We start from the raw sequence: 18,974 nt of genomic DNA on the forward strand, positions 1-18,974 counted from the left end.
AACCAGCAGCTATCCAGGAATTTTTCTAAGGATAACCATCTCCCAAACTTTTGGCAAATTAATGCAACCATATTTGTTAAGATTGGGAGAATTCTTCAAAACCATTGCTGACTCAAAAAATAATCTTTCAGATCTATCATGACTCCTAAATAGCACATTCGTTTTCCTCCATCTAATCCTGTTTGAAGGAGTGTTCAAAGCGTGGTCTGCCAGTCCCGACTTGCCATAATAATAGTAGCGAATGTATCTTTCATGTTCTTCTAGGCGGATGGTCACTGATCTTCCTGTTTGCCCATAATAGGCTAAGTCACAGTCACAAGGAACTTCATACACTCCTGGGTGTGCTAAAGAGTGAAGTTTATCCTTAGGCGAGCAGATCAGAGTTGCCAGCTTGACATGAGGTTTGAAAGTGGTTGAAAGTGGTGCAAAGGCCGTTTCAACAATACTTTGGCTATCTTTTCCGATGTACCTCTGATATAGGGAATAGAAATGGTCATGTATTCTTGTGTATTAGGGGAGGGCAGAGTAATGGGCCATATAGTATTTTATCTATTTTGTAGGGATTGGAGTTCAGTGGTTAGAGCTGTATCGTTAGAACAAACGGCTCGGGCTCTGTGTGTAAGTGTTTTTAAAATGCTGTACTGTTGGACTGGATGATGATGTGATTGTTTATGTAGGTATCTTCCTGTGTGTGTAGGCTTTCTGTAAACAGAAAAAGATAGTGATCCACCTGAAAGGCAGGTGACTAATGTGTCAAGAAATGGTATACAGTTATTTGATTCTTTTTCTACTGTGAAGTGAATTTTCGGGTGTTGGCTGTTTAGGTAGGTGACAAATGCATCCAAAGTGTCTTGTCCGTGGGGGCAAGATGGCAAACACATCATCTACATAGCGTAACCACACTTGTGGCTTGTATTGTAGCTGTGGTAAGTACTTTGTTTTCAAAGTGTTTCATGTAAAAATTTGCTAATGGGGGAGAACCCATAGCAGTACCATTACTCTGTTTGTAGAATTTTTCTCCCCATGTAAAGTAACCTGCTTAGTAAGCTAAACAGCTCTATCACAGCTCTACAACAAGAACTAATCAACATGTTAAATCTTGAAATATGGACTGTCCTACAGCACATCTCCGAAGTTGCAGAATTCACAAAAGTAAAAAGCAAACACCCAAAGAAATATGAACTCCTACAACAGCGCCAAAATACGAAGTCCCAACCACAACTTCGACGAGACCACGTGGTCATAAACCTATCATCGGAAACACTCACTGAACAAGCCAAGAACGCTCTCAGTCTAGGACATAACTTTGCCGTCCCGCTCAAACAAATTCCTAAACTAGAAATTATGATGAAAGTAGAACGGGGTATCCACGATGTTTTGCCAGCAATGGCCAATAACGTGCGACTAGATATAGCAAGTATTATAAACAAGGCTAAGCCTCCAAAAAGTAATAATATTGCCCTAAAAAAGTTATAATAAAAATATTATTATTACAAAAGCAGATAAAGGAAATGCAACAGTTATCATGAATAAAGAAGAGTATAACAGAAAAATGCAAGATCTCATATGTGACAGTTCCACATATCAAATTATACTTTATGTTGGAGGTTTAATGGATTTTTTTACAACACTCAAAAAAGAATTAAATTAGAATTTAATGCTTCCTATATTTCGTCCTAGTCACTAGGACATCTAGGGGGATTACAAAAACAATTAATGTAACATGCACACAAAAACTTACAATACTAAGCCCAACCACGTGGGTGACACTAAACTCCTATCTAGGTGGAGCGCCCTCTAAGGGCGGTAGTAGGTGGCCTTGAATGTAGGGTGGGACCTCTGGTGATGAGTGTTTCCCAAATCTTCGGAAGCTTAATGCAACCGTATTTGTTAAGATTTGGTTGGTTTCTGAGAGCTGCTGCTGCTTCTAAGAAAAGTCTCTCTTTCTTGAATTTGCTGTGGTGGAGCATGGTGGTTTTCTTCCATGATACTCTGTGGGTGGTGTCCAAAACATGGTCAGCCAAGCCTGAATGGCCATAGTTGTGTTTAACGATGTACGACTTGTGTTCCTCCAGGCGGATGGATGCTGATCTGCCTGTCTGTCCAAAGTACGCAAGCTTACAGGAACAGGGTACTTTGTAAACTCCAAGCAGAGAGAGAGAGGAGGGAGCTGATCTTTCGTAGAACGGATAAGGGTAGCAAGTCTGCGGTAGGGCTTATATGCTGTGTGTAGGTTATACTTTTTTAGTATCTTGGCTATTTTTTCCGAGGTGCCTCGGATGTAGGGTATGGTGATGGCATTTTTAAAATCTTGTTGACGAGAGGGACGGGGAATGGGGGAGGAATTGATTATCTTTTTGATACTGTGTTCGCTGGAGAGGAAAGTTCTGTGTATGTGGTTAAGCTCAGTAGTGAGGGCGGTTCCACTGGAACAAAGATTGTGGGCTCTCTTGGTAAGGGTTTTAATGATGCCATATTGTTGTGAGGGGTGGTGGTGGGAGAGTTTGTGAATGTATCTGCCTGTGAGTGTGGGTTTTCTGTATACAGTGAAGGAAAGTGTATCATTAGGCAGGCGTGTGACTAAGGTGTCTAGGAAGGGTAAACAATTGTTCTTTTCCTTTTCCATAGTGAACTGGATTCTTGGATGTAGGCTATTGAGATGACCGAGGAAGGAGTCTAACGTGTCTGGGCCATGAGGCCAAATGGAGAACACATCATCTACATATCTTAGCCAGATAGAAGGTTTGAGTGGGGCTGAGTCTATGGCTCGTTTTTCGAAATCTTCCATATAGAAATTGGCAAGGGGGGGTGAGAGGGGGGAACCCATGGCAGTTCCTTCTATCTGCTTGTAGATTTTGTTATTCCAAGAGAAATACCCAGAGTTGATGGCAAAGGAAAAGAGATCTAAGATGTCAGAGGGGAAAACGTTTTCTAAGAGAGATAAAGTGTCAGTTAAGGGAATATTGGTAAACAAAGAGGAGATATCAAAGCTTACTAATATGTCTGTATTGTTCCAGGTTAAATTTTCTGTGAGGGCTTTAAAGTGGGTCGAGTTTTTTATATAGGAAGCTGAATTTCCGGTGAGGGGGGACAGAGAGTTGGATAGCTGTTTAGACAGTCTGTAACAAGGTGCATTGGTGGCATCTACTATAGGTCTGAGTGGGGAATTGGGTTTGTGGATTTTTGGTAAAAATAGCCAAGATACTAAAAAAGTATAACCTACACACAGCATATAAGCCCTACCGCAAACTTGCTACCCTTATCCGTTCTACGAAAGATCAGCTCCCTCCTCTCTCTCTGCCTGGAGTTTACAAAGTACCCTGTTCCTGTAAGCTTGCGTACTTTGGACAGACAGGCAGATCAGCATCCATCCGCCTGGAGGAACACAAGTCGTACATCGTTAAACACAACTATAGCCATTCAGGCTTGGCTGACCATGTTTTGATCACCACCCACAGAGTATCATGGAAGAAAACCACCATGCTCCACCACAGCAAATTCAAGAAAGAGAGACTTTTCTTAGAAGCAGCAGCAGCTCTCAGAAACCAACCAAATCTTAACAAATACGGTTGCATTAAGCTTCCAAAGAATTTTGGGAAACACTCATCATCAGAGGTCCCACCTTACATTCCAGGCCACCTACTACCGCCCTTAGAGGGCACTCCACCTAGATAGGACTTTAGTGTCACCCACGTGGTTGGGCTTAGTATTGTAAGTTTTTGTGTGCATGTTACATTAATTGTTTTTGTAATCCCCGTAGATGTCCTAGTGACTAGGACGAAATATAGGAAGCATTAAATTCTAATTTAATTCTTTTTGAGTGTTGTAAAAAATCCATTAAACCTCCAACATAATGTCCTCACAGCACTTAAGCCTCTACACAAGAATATCAAATTATACATCGAGACCCTACGATGCCTCAAAAGAAAAAAGTCTGAAAATTACTGAAAAAAGTAACATCATGGCCCAAAGAAATCATCAGGAAAATAAAACCAATTCATGTTAAACCGCCCCGTATTTATGGATTACCAAAAATCCCCCTATGTCCCATAGTTGATAGCATAGACAGTCCCACATATAAACTGGCCCGGCATTTAGCCAAGTCGCTTGTCCCCCTTACTGGCAACTCCTCTACTTTTGTAAAAAATTCAATCCATTTCAAAACACTGGTTAAAAATCTAATCCTAAAAGATTCAGACATAATGGTTAGTTTCGATGTCACCTCCTTATTTACCAATGTACCACTTATAGACACTTTTGATTTAATCAAGTCTAAATTTCCCCAAGACATTTTTTAATTATTTCAATTTACCATGAATGCAGGTTACTTTACATGTGGAGGAAAATTCTACAAACATATTAATGGTACAGCTATGGGTCCCCCCCCCTCTCTCCCCCATTAGCAAATTTTTACATGAAACACTGAAAATAAAGTACTTACCACAGCTACATACAAACCACAAGTGTTATGCTATGTAGATGATGTGTTTGCCATCTGGCCCCATGGACAAGACACTTTGGATGCTTTGTCACCTACTTAAACAGCCAACACCCCAAAATTTACTTCGCAGTAACAAAAGAATCAAATAACTGTTTACAATTTCTTGACACATTAGTCACCCGCCTTTCAGATGGATCACTATCTTTTTCTATTACAGAAAGCCTACACACACAGGAAGATACCTACATAAACAATCACATCATCATCCAGTCCAATAGTACAGCATTTTAAAAACACAGAGACAGAGCCATTTGTTCTGACGATACAGCTCTGACCACTGAACTCCAATATCATACGTTCTTAGCCAACGGCTTCAATCCCTACAAAATAGATAAAATACTACATAGGCCCATTACTCTGCCCTCCCCCAATACACAAGAATACAACATGACCATTTCTATTCCCTATATCAGAGGTACATCGGAAAAGATAGCCAAAGTATTGTTGAAACATGGCCTTTGCACCACTTTCAACCACTTTCAAACCTCATGTCAAGCTGGCAACTCTGATCTGCTCGCCTAAGGATAAACTTCACCCTTTAGCACACCCAGGAGTGTATGAAGTTCCTTGTGACTGTGACTTGGCCTATTATGGGCAAACAGGAAGATCAGTGACCATCCGCCTAGAAGAACATGAAAGATACATTCGCTACTATTATTATGGCAAGTCAGGACTGGCAGACCACGCTTTGAACACTCCTTCACACAAGATTAGATGGAGGAAAACGAATGGGCTATTTAGGAGTCATGATAGATCTGAAAGATTATTTTTTGAGTCAGCAATGGTTTTGAAGAATTCTCCCAATCTTAACAAATATGGTTGCATTAATTTGCCAAAAATTTGGGAGATGGTTATCCTAAGAAAAACTCCTGGATAGCTGCTGTTTTTTTTTTTTTTTTTTCCGTTAGAGGGCGCCAAAATAGGACTTTAGATCTTTTGTCTTTTGCAATTATATTGTGTCACTCACTCACTGTCGCATATACAAGTGTGTTGTGCTCTGATGATGCCGAGTTAAAAATCAGCGAAATATAAGCGTTAATAAAACATATTTGTGATAAAAGTGTGTGTGGGGTTGTTAATACCGTGAAAAATAAGTCAAGAAGAGTTTCCACCGAGATGTTATTCCCTGATCTCATGTTAGAGGCTTAATGGAGTAAAACAGCACTGAAAAAGAATTCAAAATAATATTTAATTCTACTATTTCATCTAGTCACAGAGACATTGTCAGGGAATACAATGAGACTTGTAACACACACACACACACACACACACAGCTAAGTGAAACACATGGTAATACCTACCCACTGGTAATCTGTCCTTTTCAGTATACAAGAACCCACTCAAACAGAGATACATTTACAAACTTTTTTGCCATCTCCCTCTCAACAATATGATATCATTAAAACACTAAAAGACCCTAAAACCTTTGTTCCAATGAGTACTCTCTTACAGCAGAACTTAATCATATGCACCATGCTTTATCTAATAGCTACAGTTCCCACAGTATCAAAAAAAAAAAAATAATAATAATCAATTCTTCCCCCAATCCTAGAACTCTTCAGATAAAAATAGATAGCCAGAATCTTAAAGAAATATGACCTTTGCATGGCTTTGAAGCCTCCCCCCCCCACACACACTTGAAACTAGCTATCTTTATCTATTTCATTAAAGACCAAATCCCCCCCCCCCCTCTCAGTTCATGGAGTATATAGTATTCCCTGCTCCTGCAACTTAGCCTATTATGGACAGACAGGAAGTTCAGCCAACATTCACATAAAATAAAAAAATACATCTGCAGTCATAACTATGGTCAATTAGGCCTTGTAGACCAGTGCTTCCTAAACTTCTGGATGTCAGGGGCCCCATTTGCAAAAATTAAAATTTTTCACAGCCCCCCCTCGAAAAAAAATCGTAATAGAGAGATATTATTATAATATTTATTGTATTTATATTCAATACAAAACATACACAGCGAATATTGCAAAAATCAAATACACATATTACATTTTTTGCCGCTTACCGTTTGGTTCTGAAGACGATGCGGGCTGTTCTGGTAAAATATGAAATACTGTCCTTTTTTTTTTGAGTCTGTTTCTGCTTCTTCTGATTGTTCGCAGGAATTTTTTTTAATTTTTTTTTTTTTATCAGCCATTTATCCATCTCAGGGTTACATTTTTTTAACATAGAATAGATCAAATAATATCACCACTTACCGATACTGGCACACCACAGACTGATAACATGAAATTAGTGAATATTACCTGAATAAGGGAATCCCCGGACCAGGAACATTTCTCTTTTGTGACTCTTCTCCCTTTACGGTAATTAAGCTTAATGCGAAACAGACAGCAAAGGCAGGTTATTAAAATGTGCATATGATTGGTGCGATATTAACAAAAGATCACGCAACCGAAAGATAAAAGCATAGCTGACAATTGAGTTGAAATGCTAACTCTCTTCAACCGAATTCCATATGTGAAACTGCCATAACATTCATTTTATATATATATATATTACTTAGTTTTAACACTTTTACGAATTTTATTGCTGCCTTGGGAAATCGAACTCGCACACATCTAATTAATAACAATAGTTTTTAGTTAGATACTGTGTTTGCCCATGCAACATATGGTTTTGTTTCAGTCTATACAGCATAGTTTCTGTATGAGGGGACGTGATTCATTAATTAGTGTGTTTTTATCCCAGTTGTCTCTAATTGCACTATTTGTTGAGAAATATATTACACAGATTCCTCATACCTTATTCACTGGCATAATAAAAGTACTTGTTTTTATTGCCTCTGCAGTATAGTGGCTGTTAGGGAGGGCATGTTGTTTACCACTGCAAGTGAGTTACCATCTGCCCACATGAACTTAAGCTTTTTTTCATGTGTGAAGTATATGCGAAACTTTTATTGGTAACAGAAAACTAGCTTGGATGACAGTGATAATATAAAATGAGTTTTGATATGTATATAAAGTCAATATCAACAGTCCCTGATTACGAACGCGTGATGAAAGGGACAGAAAGATTTGGAGCTTCCCTGGAGAGCATTCAAAGTAAATACAATTAACCACTGCTTTGAAATGAAACATATGAATAAGCAATATTTACTAATATTCATTAAGTGCTGAAATACGCAGGAAGCAAAGTTTGTGAACCAACACCAATGTGTGAATTTTTCCATTAAAATATAAAAAATAACAAAAAAGAAATAATAAATCATAAAAGTTAAATACGTTTCTTTTAAAATAAAAAATCTTAGTCTTAAAACATTTTAAATTTGTTTTCATTATTTCACGGCACCCAAGGGGGCCACGGCCCACAGTTTGGGAAGCGCTGTTGTAGACCATGCGTTTGACAAGGCTGACAGAATCAACTGGAAAAAGACCATGCTCCATTGCAGTAAATTCAGAAGAGAAAGACTGTTCTTAGAATCTGCAGTTGCTCTCAGAAAACCAGCCTAATTTGAATAAATATGTTGCATTAAACTTCCCAAAATTTGGGGAACAATAATACTTCAAGATTAAAAACAGGCCACGAACAGATGGCCACCACAGAGGGTGCCCCAGTTAGGAATGTAGTCTTTTGTCCACGTGTTTCACTTAGTTTTGTGTTGCCTTGTGTGTGTGTTACAAGTCTCATATTTATTTTACTCCCTGATTATGTCTGTGATAGACAAAACACTGGAATAATTAAATATTATTTTTAATTCTTTCTCAGTGCTATTTTACTCCATTAAGCCTCTAACATGAGTTTCTCTCAGCACTTAAGCCTTTACACATGGATTATTCCACGATGTGAAGAAAAATTTCTACCTGGCAACATTCCAGTCAAACAAAGACAGGATCAAAAAAGTAAGGGAAGAGGGAACATCTAATCAGCAGTAAAAGTAAAACATAGTCATTGTTTAATATTTAGCAGAATATGGTAATATGCCTACCCAATTCTGAGTGTTCAAATTGTCAATTTATTGCACAACCATAATTCACTAAATATTAACTTAGAACAAACTTATGTTATATAAATTTCAAGTATTGTGGAAATTTATAGTCAACACTGTTGGTACTTCATGATTCTTTCAAGCAATAATACCACTGCAGGTAGTCTGACACCAGCAGATTACCATTCTAAGTTTCATAATTACTGGAAAATACTGTTTGGTTTTCCCAAACAGGCTTTGGAGAAATTCTAACTCACAAAAGTTCATCTTCATAGTTTCCGAAACTAGTTAACCATTAAGGACATATTAAGTTCCTCTTTCTCTTGCACTGGTACAAGATCCACCACATGCCCATTAGTGGTAATTCTAGTAAGCCTGACTTTTCTCGATTAACAACAACTTTATTTTACCTACCTAAAATCATGCACTTCAATTTTTAATGTTATCATATCAGCTAGTGATATCACATTGTCATATCACTAGCTGCCATGACTGAATTCCAGCATTTTATCCAGCCCAACACATAGTCTTGTTAACACTTTCCCTTGCATTGTCTACTTTGGGGCTTCAAACTGGGCAGTCTGTTACTGCAAATGTAAGATTTCATAAAATTCCTATGTCAGAACAAGCAGTCTTCAGATATCCTATCCATTAATGCTTTGATAACAGTGTCAACAAAAGATATACATACTGTATATAATTAAGATTACCTCATAAAAATATTTAATATGTTGAAAAAGCAAGCAAAGTACTGACATTTTTAATAAAATCATCATAAGAGCCCATGGATTCAATGCCATTGATGTCTGATGCTTGTTTCACCATTCTTTGCTATTTCTGTCTATTGTCAAGTGACTCAAATCTTGCAAACTCTTTCTGCACCACTCCTTCACATCATCTATCCACCCCTCGCCTTGGCTGTCCTCTTCTGTTTATAGCATCCAATGTACCGAGCATCAAGGTTTTGATCTTTATACTGTTATTCATTCTGCAGATATGTCCAAAAAAGCTTAAGTTTCCTTTGAATTATTTCCTGCATCAGATTCTGTTTGCAGTTTAATGTACTATATAGTTCTTAATTTGTTATCATAAAATATAGCATAAAATATTCTAGGAATTACTCAGAGACGAATATTGACTTTTGAAAGTCAATATTCGTCTCTGAGTTTGACCATTACCCATGTCTCACAACCATAGTTTTTAAAATTCCACCTTTGCCTCTAACATAGCAGTACCAAATACAGAGGTGTTTTCTCTCTTCTTATGGAGAAAAGGTTGCTCAACAAAATACAGCCATACTCTGCAGATAAATAAACTCCTCAAACTTAAGATTGTGGCTGTGTTTGCCAAAGATGCCTCCTCCTTTGTACAAACATCTTGGAGTTGGAATTAGTTGTGACATCATGTACTTGCTGTATTTCTAATAATGAGTAGTATTGTTATTATTTTAACATTACTTCCATTTCAGAGGACAGTTTCCATTTTCAGTAATTAAAATAATGCCATTCAAGCAACCACTTATAAATTATAACTAACCTCTTGCTTCCATAATACTATATCAGATTTTTTTTTTTTTTTTTACAGGAATTAGGTAGGAGTCAAACAACTGACATGATGTGATCTGCAGCAATGTATGTGGAATTTTCCTGCCTCTACAATATAGCCTTTCATTTTGGCTCCAATATGTGGACATTGTCAGGGAACTTTCCTCAAGAGACATAAGATAATTAGTAACCTCTCAGTTATCTGACCTTTGAATAACCAAGCCCTTCACAGTTAGCAAATCCTTGAATGGATTTAGCATGCCATCTAACTCTTGGAACAGCACCATGTAACCATACATTCTGTTAGCCAACAAATAAAATTTCTTAATGTGGTTAGATAATTGATTACTACATATTACAAATGTTGTGAAATGGCCGAATGTTTCTTATAAAGTTATAAGATATCTAACAAGGAGATATCTTCCTTCCCATAATCCAAAATATCATTTCTGTCACATATGCTTAATTTTTTAAATGACCTCAAGCAAATATATGGAACTATATTCCAAATTTAGTCAAAACACTACAATTAAATTTCTAGAAGTATCTGTGAAAAATGCAACCCTCTCCCCACGCACACACAAATCCTTTCATTCAACTGAACTGAAATTCTTGGGAAGCACAAACTATATTCCAAATTTGGTTGAAATCAAGCAAACACTGCAATTGCAGATGTGTCTGCAGAGAAAGCACACTTCTTCCATACATTTATTTCAGTCCAAATTTCTCAGTAGAATTCAACAATGAAAGAAATACACATCACTGGGAAAGTTGTGAAATCCTCATTGGATAATTGGAATGATGCAGAGGATGCTGACAGGCAGAAATAAAGAGGCTATGATTCCACTGTACAAGGCCTAGATTCAGGCCTCATATTTCTAATTTGTCATCATCACCATGAAAGCCATCCATATGGCTTTCATGGTGATGACAAATTAGAAAAAGGCCAGAGAAGATTCACAAAAGGTGTTAACTGGTCTCTGGAATGGGGAGTATGACACAGATTGAAAGAATGTTTGTGAAGCTTCATGAATAGGAGGAAGGGGGAGAGAGATATGATTGAGACATAAGTTGACCAAGAGTTGTTAGCAGATTAACATGGAAGAAATTTTTCAAAGAATGAGAGAGAGAATAGAACAAGAGGTCATCCCTGGAAACTGTATAAGGAGGGTGTGAGGTTCTTTACATGGAGAGTGGCTGGTGAGGGGAATGCACTGTCTGAGTGTGTTGTGAATGCAGACAGATTGAATCAGTTTAAGGCACAGTTTGATGAGCTTTGTGTGCATGAGATAGTGTAACTCCATTGAGGTCAGGTGTTTATAATAATGGTATATGGTTGAAAGCTTCAGAAAAATTTACTTTTTTTTAATTTGCTAAATACTTTATATAGATTAAGTACTTCAAGTGTTTATGAATAATAATTTATCATTTGCATCCTTCAGACCAGAAAAAACATTTAGCATTTTTTTTTTCAACAGTGAAATAGAACTGAGTATCTCCTTTCTGAAATTATTCATTAAACTGCACTTTTAATCTGATGTGAGACCAGAGGTTGATTAATGAAGTGCTTACAATATTACAGAATCTCAATACAAATACACCTTGGGATTGGATGAGGTGAGGTATCAGCTCCCATATTACAAGAATGTGCAAAGGAATTGAGAATGTCTCTGACCAAGCTGCTCGAGTCTCAGTTCTAGTAAAATCCCAATGGAGTGGAAGGAGGATATAATAACAGTGCCTGTACATAAAGGAGATTCGAAGACTGCAGCTATAAATTGACCAATTACCTCAGCAGTGGTGGTAAGAGTAATGAAAAAGTTGGTGTGAATAAAACGGGTGAATAAAAATATGATACTTTGTGGGAGGTATCATGGCTTTGTGAAGGATCGGTCATGCCTTAGTAAATTCACTTTTTATAACAGAGTGATAGATGAGTTGGATAAAGGGAATAGCTAAATAAGTGATTCTACTGGATTTTGTAAAGGCATTTCACACACCAGACTTTGTTATGTCTGGTGTGGTATCCAGTTTGCATAAGTCTGGTGTTATACCACACCAGACTTATGCAAACTGGAACATATGTGATAAGAAACAGTAGATATGAGGGTGGCTGATAGACAGATATCAAAAAGTAATATGGAGGAGCAGAATCCAGGAGAAAGCAGGTGACTAGTGGCAGTGGCATATTTAGGTATAGGACCGGGCCTAGAGTGGCAAATTTTGAAGGGCGGCGGAAATTTCCAGGCTCTCATTTTTTTGTAATTATAACATGTTAATTATATGCCACATCTACTCACAAGTAGAGAAATATTTTTCTTTTCCTCATTGTAAGTTTAGTCTGCAAGCATGTTGGCATGTGATCAGATTCTGCATAACTATATAGACCGAGACATGTGCACGGAAAGCTACTGTATTGTTGTCGGTAACTCGACACAAAGGCAATCGGGATAGTGGTCGGGAGAGGTTGATGCTAATTAATTTTGTGTCGGTATTATTCTTACTAACTGTAAAAACTTTTCCTTCTTTATTATTTCGAATTCAAATTAAGATATTTGAGCTTAACAACTATGCAACTTAATTGATCCTTTTATATTTGAAGGTCAGGGCAAGAAGATAACAAAAAATAAGTTTATACTTCCATACAATATCTTTATATGCAAGTCGTAGCTCGTTACTGTATTCTATTCCTGCAGGCCTGTTAAATTTTCGGGATAGTGCATTGGCTAAGGAATGAGAACCAGGTAATTACAAAACAAAAATATATTTATTATCAACTTAAAGGATATGATACAAAGCACATAAACAGTAAGAAAAGATCAACTTAATCAAAGGCACTTTAATACACAAAACAACTTTCAATCTTAGCAACAGAGACTATAGTGCGTTCACTAAAAGAAAACCTATTGTACCTTGAAATAAAAGTGTCTTCTATGACACAATTTGGCTTACAAGCATGCATAAATATTCCAGGAGGGATTACATTAGCTTTCTTCCAACACATTCAATACTAAATTATACTAATTCAGACACTATCACAATCTACCTGTGAATTAGACATACTTAACAATACAAATTCTCCCGTTATTTCACATTCAATCTTACCCCCCAGTTAACAAGTAACCTTTTTTAATCCTTTACGATTTCAAGTTACATTCACATCGCATACTACAATAAAATAACGGCTTACTTGCTAACAACCTCGAGAGGAAAGTCTGACTTATATTCCGTAACACACATTGAAACTGGAAAGTCTTCTGTCCAGTCAATCCTCGAGAGCTTTCCTTCGTCGGACACACTGGGGTGCTGCCGTAGCTATCCGGAGCTTAGAGAGAGAGCTGGCGGCAGAGAAACATCGGCGACGGTGGCAGGAAGAATGATCTTCCTGGATTGCGGGAAGGAGCTCCCGCAGACCTCACAGGTGAAGAGCCAAGCACGAGACCAAGGATCAAAAAAAGCCCAAAAGCCACGTGCTGCATTGCCTTTTATTCCATTTTCAGTCCTTTGTCCTTAATTAGGAGTATTCCAGGATTAGCCAGAAGCAATGAAAGAATTGATGTCATCGCTGGCCACTTGACCGTACGATTTTGGTGGTATTCAGTGCTAATCTGGCTTAACTCCTCTTAAGCTTTTACCATAAATCTAAAGTGCAAGTGTATTTCAACAGTAAATTATTCTTTTATATTTTTACATCTTACTAAGCACATTTTTTTCTTATAAACTCAGACAAAAAAATTGCAAAATCTTTAGCAAAAATTCTCTTAAAGAAATAATTTCTTGCGAGATTTTACAATGTGTTGTCAGAGTGGAGGTAATACTGTTTTGTTGTTTTGCTTTTAAAAAGTTATAAATTGTGTAAATCATTCCAATACTTCCTGTGTGTTTTAAATTACTATTTAAATTTTAAAACATGAGTGATGGTAGAAAGCGACTTAGTGGTAGTGAATATAAGAAGAGGAGAAAAGAAAAGGAAGTGAAAATTAACGAAGTAGTATCAAAGACAAGAAAACTGGACAGTTTTTTGCGTGAGTATCTACTACTAGTAATTGTGATTTGGAAAAAGAAAAGGTTGAGGAGACGGAAATTGAATCTGTTTCAAATGATGTGCTTACAACAAATCCCAACAATTTGGCAGCATAGATGATAGTGAGTAATGATCCAGCTGAGTGGATTCTAAATGACATAACAAGTATATCGCAGTTAATGGGTTTCCACAAAATTTAGACAGTGATCTTTCAAAATCACAAAGAACTTATCCTGACAAAGTAAGACATGCTTCTAAGAAACTCATTGAGAGGAATCTGATTAATGGCAAAAAAATAATAAGAGATTTTCTTGTTTACTCTCCTAGTACCGGAAAGATCTTCTGTGCGCCTTGTTGCCTTTTTTGGTGGACGGGGAGCTGACAATAGTCACTTTGTCAGTGAATTTAATGACTGGAAAAATGCAAAAGCATGAGTGAGTTCATCACAAGAAAGCAGCTAATCATATGAACTGTCTGATAGCTCTGAAACAAAGAGCAAATCTTACAGGAAAAATTAACTTACAAATAACTCAGCAACTGGAAGAAGAAATTAAGTACTGGAAGGCAGTGTTAAAATGGGTAGTTGCAGTTGTACAAACATTGGCCAGTAGAGGGCTTGCTTTGAGGGGAAAGGATGACATTTTCAGTTCTGTGCATAATGGAAATGTAATGATGTGTCCAGAGTTAATTAGTGAATTTGTTACCTTTCTTGCTGAGCACATTAGCAAAAGTGGGAAAAAAGGAAAAGGGCAATATGTGAAAGAACGTGGAACTCCTGTGGAACGTTTCTTGCATTTCATTTCTAACGTAATTCACAAATCTGATTACAAGAGGCAGTTTTGACTTCACTAAATGAGCTTGGAATTGATCTAGCAAATTGCAGACGGCAGGCATATGATAATGCTAGTAACATGTCAGGCAAGTACACAGGACAGCAAGCAAGAATTCTTGAAATAAATTCATTGGCAGAATACACACTGTGCACTGACATTCTCTGTCTCTAATTGGCACTGCCGAATCCTGTCGGTACTCTTCCGCATTTTTTGATGTTCTTCAGAAGCTGTACGTATTTTTCATATCATCAACACATCGGTGGAGTGTTCTAAGAAAGCACCTGGAAACTTCTGCAAAAGTAATCAAAAGTCCTTCGCCTACTCGTTGGTCAGCTCGTGATGATGCCAGCCAGAGTCTTCGTGAGAGATGGAAGGAAATAATTTCCACTTTGTCCGAAGTTGAAAATGACATCACCCAGAAGAAAGTTACGCGATGTGAAGCAAATGGTATTCTACGGCAACTTCAGTCACTGGAGGTTGGGATCATGACCTGCCTATGGGGTGATATTCTCACAAGAATGAATTCCACAAGCAAGAAATTACAAGGTGTAAACATTGATATAGGAACTATGTGTGAACTGTACAGGTCCCTCGAAGAATATTTCAAAGAATTAGAGTTACTCTATAAATCTTATGAAGAACAGGACAAGAAATTTAGTGGAGTTGACTTGTATGAGGAAGAGAAAAAGAGGAAGAAAAAGCCAACCAGGTTTTTTGACAATGCATATAAAAGTAATGAAAATGAAGACGAGTACAATTCAGTCAGTTTCAAAACTGATACTTATCACACAATTTTGCACAGTCTCGTTCGAAATGAATCTAAGAAAAGTGTTGTATGAAAACCTCTCGAAGGAGTTCCAGTTTCTCACAACAATGCATGTGATATGTGAAAAGGACGTCATAAAAGGGGCAAAAAAACTTCAAGAACACTTTGACTGATATTGAACCTGAAGGTATTTATTTCTAGGAACTTTCTGAAATCAAGTGGCCTAGAAATAAATACATTCCTACAACTTTCACAGAAAATTCGACAGGAAGTCCTACAGATCCCAATCTGTTATGATTTTTCTGTGTAAGATGGCAACAAATTGCTCAGCTGAACGATCGTTTTATGGTAGTCCTATGTTGTTCTATGGTAGTCTTTCAACCTCAAAAGGTTGAAGGACTACCACAGAACAACTATGACAGAAGAAAGGCTCAGCAACTTGGCAGTTCTACAAATTGAGAGCGTTTTTTTTTTTTTTTCGTGCAGTTTTGTGAATGATTGGAATGCCTTGCCTGAGAATGTGGTGTCTGCAAGGAGTTCGAGTGTGTTTAAGACACGGTCTGATGAGATGTGTGTGTGTGTGTGATAAAAGGACCTCCCAGATGAGTCTTTGACTCCATGAGGTCTTGGGGTAATAATAATATTACAAGGGCACTGGACTACAAGGACGTGATAAATACCTTCGCCAAGCAAGTGGCAAGACGTAGAATATTCTAGGACATTTTGAGTGAGTCATAATATATATATATTTATTTATATTACGAATTTATGATATAAATAGGTTTTGCATGTAAATCAACATGTTCATTAAATATAAGGGGTAGCACTTCCTGCGAGCCTAGGGGCAGGAAATACCTAAATATGCCACAGACTAATGGTGTGCTGCAAGGCTCTGTGCTTGGATCACCACTGTTTAATTGTACATAAATGATACAGGAACTGATCTGAAGGGAACTATTCAGATGTTTGCTAATCATGTAAAATGGGTTAAAGTAATAGTTAATCAAGGTGATGTAAGAGCTTGCACGATGATTTAAATAGATTAACAGTATTGGGGAAAAGATAATGGATGCCACTTTAATGTGGGAAAACTTATGCATTTTGGAATAAAACTATTCCAGGTTGTGTACCCCAGGAACTCATAAAGCTAAGGTTTTTGGTTTAGTAGCAGATGGCTGAAGGTTCAGAGGGCATATTGCTAGGGTGGTCAAAGTATGCATAAAATGACTTGGTCATTGAAGAACACAGACACAGAGATAAGGAGTTACAAATCCTCTTTATAATGCATTGATATATCTACATCTGGATTACTGTGCTCAGGTCTGGTCATCTACATTTCTTGGGGCAAGTGACTAAGGTGATGAGTGGTGTGTGGAATGCTCCCTATGATGATAGACTGAGGGTTTGTGAATTTGCAAAAAATTGGTTGATAGGCAGAAAAAAGATATGATAGAAACATTTAAGTTACTAAAAGAGTTTTATAGAATTGATGCAGAGGAAATATTTCAGCACCTGACGAGAGAGAGAGAAACAAGATCATCCCAGGAAAGCAAGGATGCGAGGACTAGATTTTTCACTTGTAAATGAGTGGAATGGATTACTAGAGTCAGTCAGTCTTTGTCTCCCACAATGAGTCTTTGTGACTTGATAGAGGTGCCCATGCAATACTATCTGTCAGCCATAGGCTTCACGTCTTAAAAATTCATTTTTGGAGATATGTTATATATTCCCCTCAGTCTTATACAAACATTTCAGGGCAAATCCTATGGTCTCCATTCTCATTTGTTTCCTGTTGCTTACTCCCCCACCCACTCTCCAAAATCCCTGATAAAGTTATAGCACACATGCAGTTTTTCAACCAGATCACCAGCAAAAGTTAATAATAGGGAACAAGAATGACTTACATTCATTATATTATGTGATACCTCTATGGAGTCCAAAGCATTATCATGGGAGAGCACCCTATATCCATCATTAACACTACATTACCACACTGTATCCACCATCCACTGATATACTACACAATCCATATCCACACATGCCATTTACTGCTTCTAATGGCATTTTTGTCTGTTATTTGCATGTGTTCTGACTGATGTGCTTGTACATAGGATAAAAACTTGACTGTCTGCTCTAAAATTAAATTCATTGAACTAAATAAAAACCAGAAATTATTACAAACATGAAGTCTCTAAGTACAATTTAATTAACAAAATTTTCATGTTTTAATCACACACAGCAAGCACAAACAGCATATAATTATTAAACAGATCAACCATAAGAATCCCAAGATACAAAATTTGAAAGAGATTCATAATTGAATTATGACTTTATATAACCATTATTTCCCCACAATAAGTCTACTCAAATCAACTAGAAGCTGATTCTAGATCAATTAGAATCAACTAGAATCATGGAAATCCAAAATCTTTCAATCCATGAAGACATCCCACCCCTAGAAATAAACAGGCTAAAGTCAAGGCACCCTCCAATCTTAACAGCAAAAAATCTTGCAGAGACAAGTTTCAACATGAAGGAGAAGTGGAAAGAATCCTGGTGTAACACTTCAACAGGGATCTTCCATGAATTAGTGGACCCAACACAGATACCTTCGGGTTTTGACCTACCTCGGAAAACTTGGTCTGCCCTTAACCGAATCCGCACCAACCATGGTAGATGTGCAGACCACCTTTACAAATGGGGCATGATTGCCTCACCCAGGTGCAACTGTGGATCACCCTGCCAGACAATCATATTATAGCAGAATGTGTCCTACGTGCATACAGTGGAAACCTGTCAGACCTCATCCATGCTACACCAAGTGCAGTCGACTGGATAATCAACCTAGACATTCAGTTGTAGCCTATTCTTGAGTGTCTCTTTTATAAATGTACTATGTCTTATTATTGTACATATATATTATGGATTAATGTAACTTTTCATGTGTGAGCCATATGATAAATAAATAAATAACTAGAAGCGCTACATCATTACGTTTTCCAACTTAGTATCACCAACAAATAACTAGAAATTTGACTTCAAATCATCCCCAATATCACTGATGCACAAATAAAACAGTTACAGACAGAGTCCAAAGTATCTGCCATGAAAGCTAACTCAAAACTGGCATGGATCATGAGAATCTGTCTAATTAAAACAAAGCAATGTAATAGTCACTGAGGTGTTGACATGTTATTTAGGCCACTGTTCTGAGTGCTGAAGTGAAAGAATATCAATCAAGATCATGAATATTTGGCAAGATGCAGAGATGTTGGCTGGAGCTGTGGTTCTGTTGTTCAAAATAAGCTAACCAAACTAAAAATCCTGCCTGAAGGGCACATCTTATGGATGATCCTGTAAGGA

The 18,974-nt window shown here is 37.4% G+C and overlaps 1 protein-coding gene across 1 annotated transcript in view; it reads right to left on the minus strand.

Annotated features, from left to right (window-relative positions):
- The window catches only part of Vha100-1 (V-type ATPase subunit a family protein Vha100-1), a 233,903-nt gene that overhangs the window by 199,356 nt on the left and 15,573 nt on the right, over positions 1 to 18,974 (minus strand). The window lies entirely within an intron of this gene.

The sequence above is a fragment of the Typopeltis vanoorti genome, chromosome 22 (assembly GCF_054136105.1).
Source record: "Typopeltis vanoorti isolate ZY-2024b chromosome 22, IOZ_Tvanoo_1.0, whole genome shotgun sequence".
In the NCBI taxonomy this organism is placed as follows: Eukaryota; Metazoa; Arthropoda; class Arachnida; order Uropygi; family Thelyphonidae; genus Typopeltis; species Typopeltis vanoorti.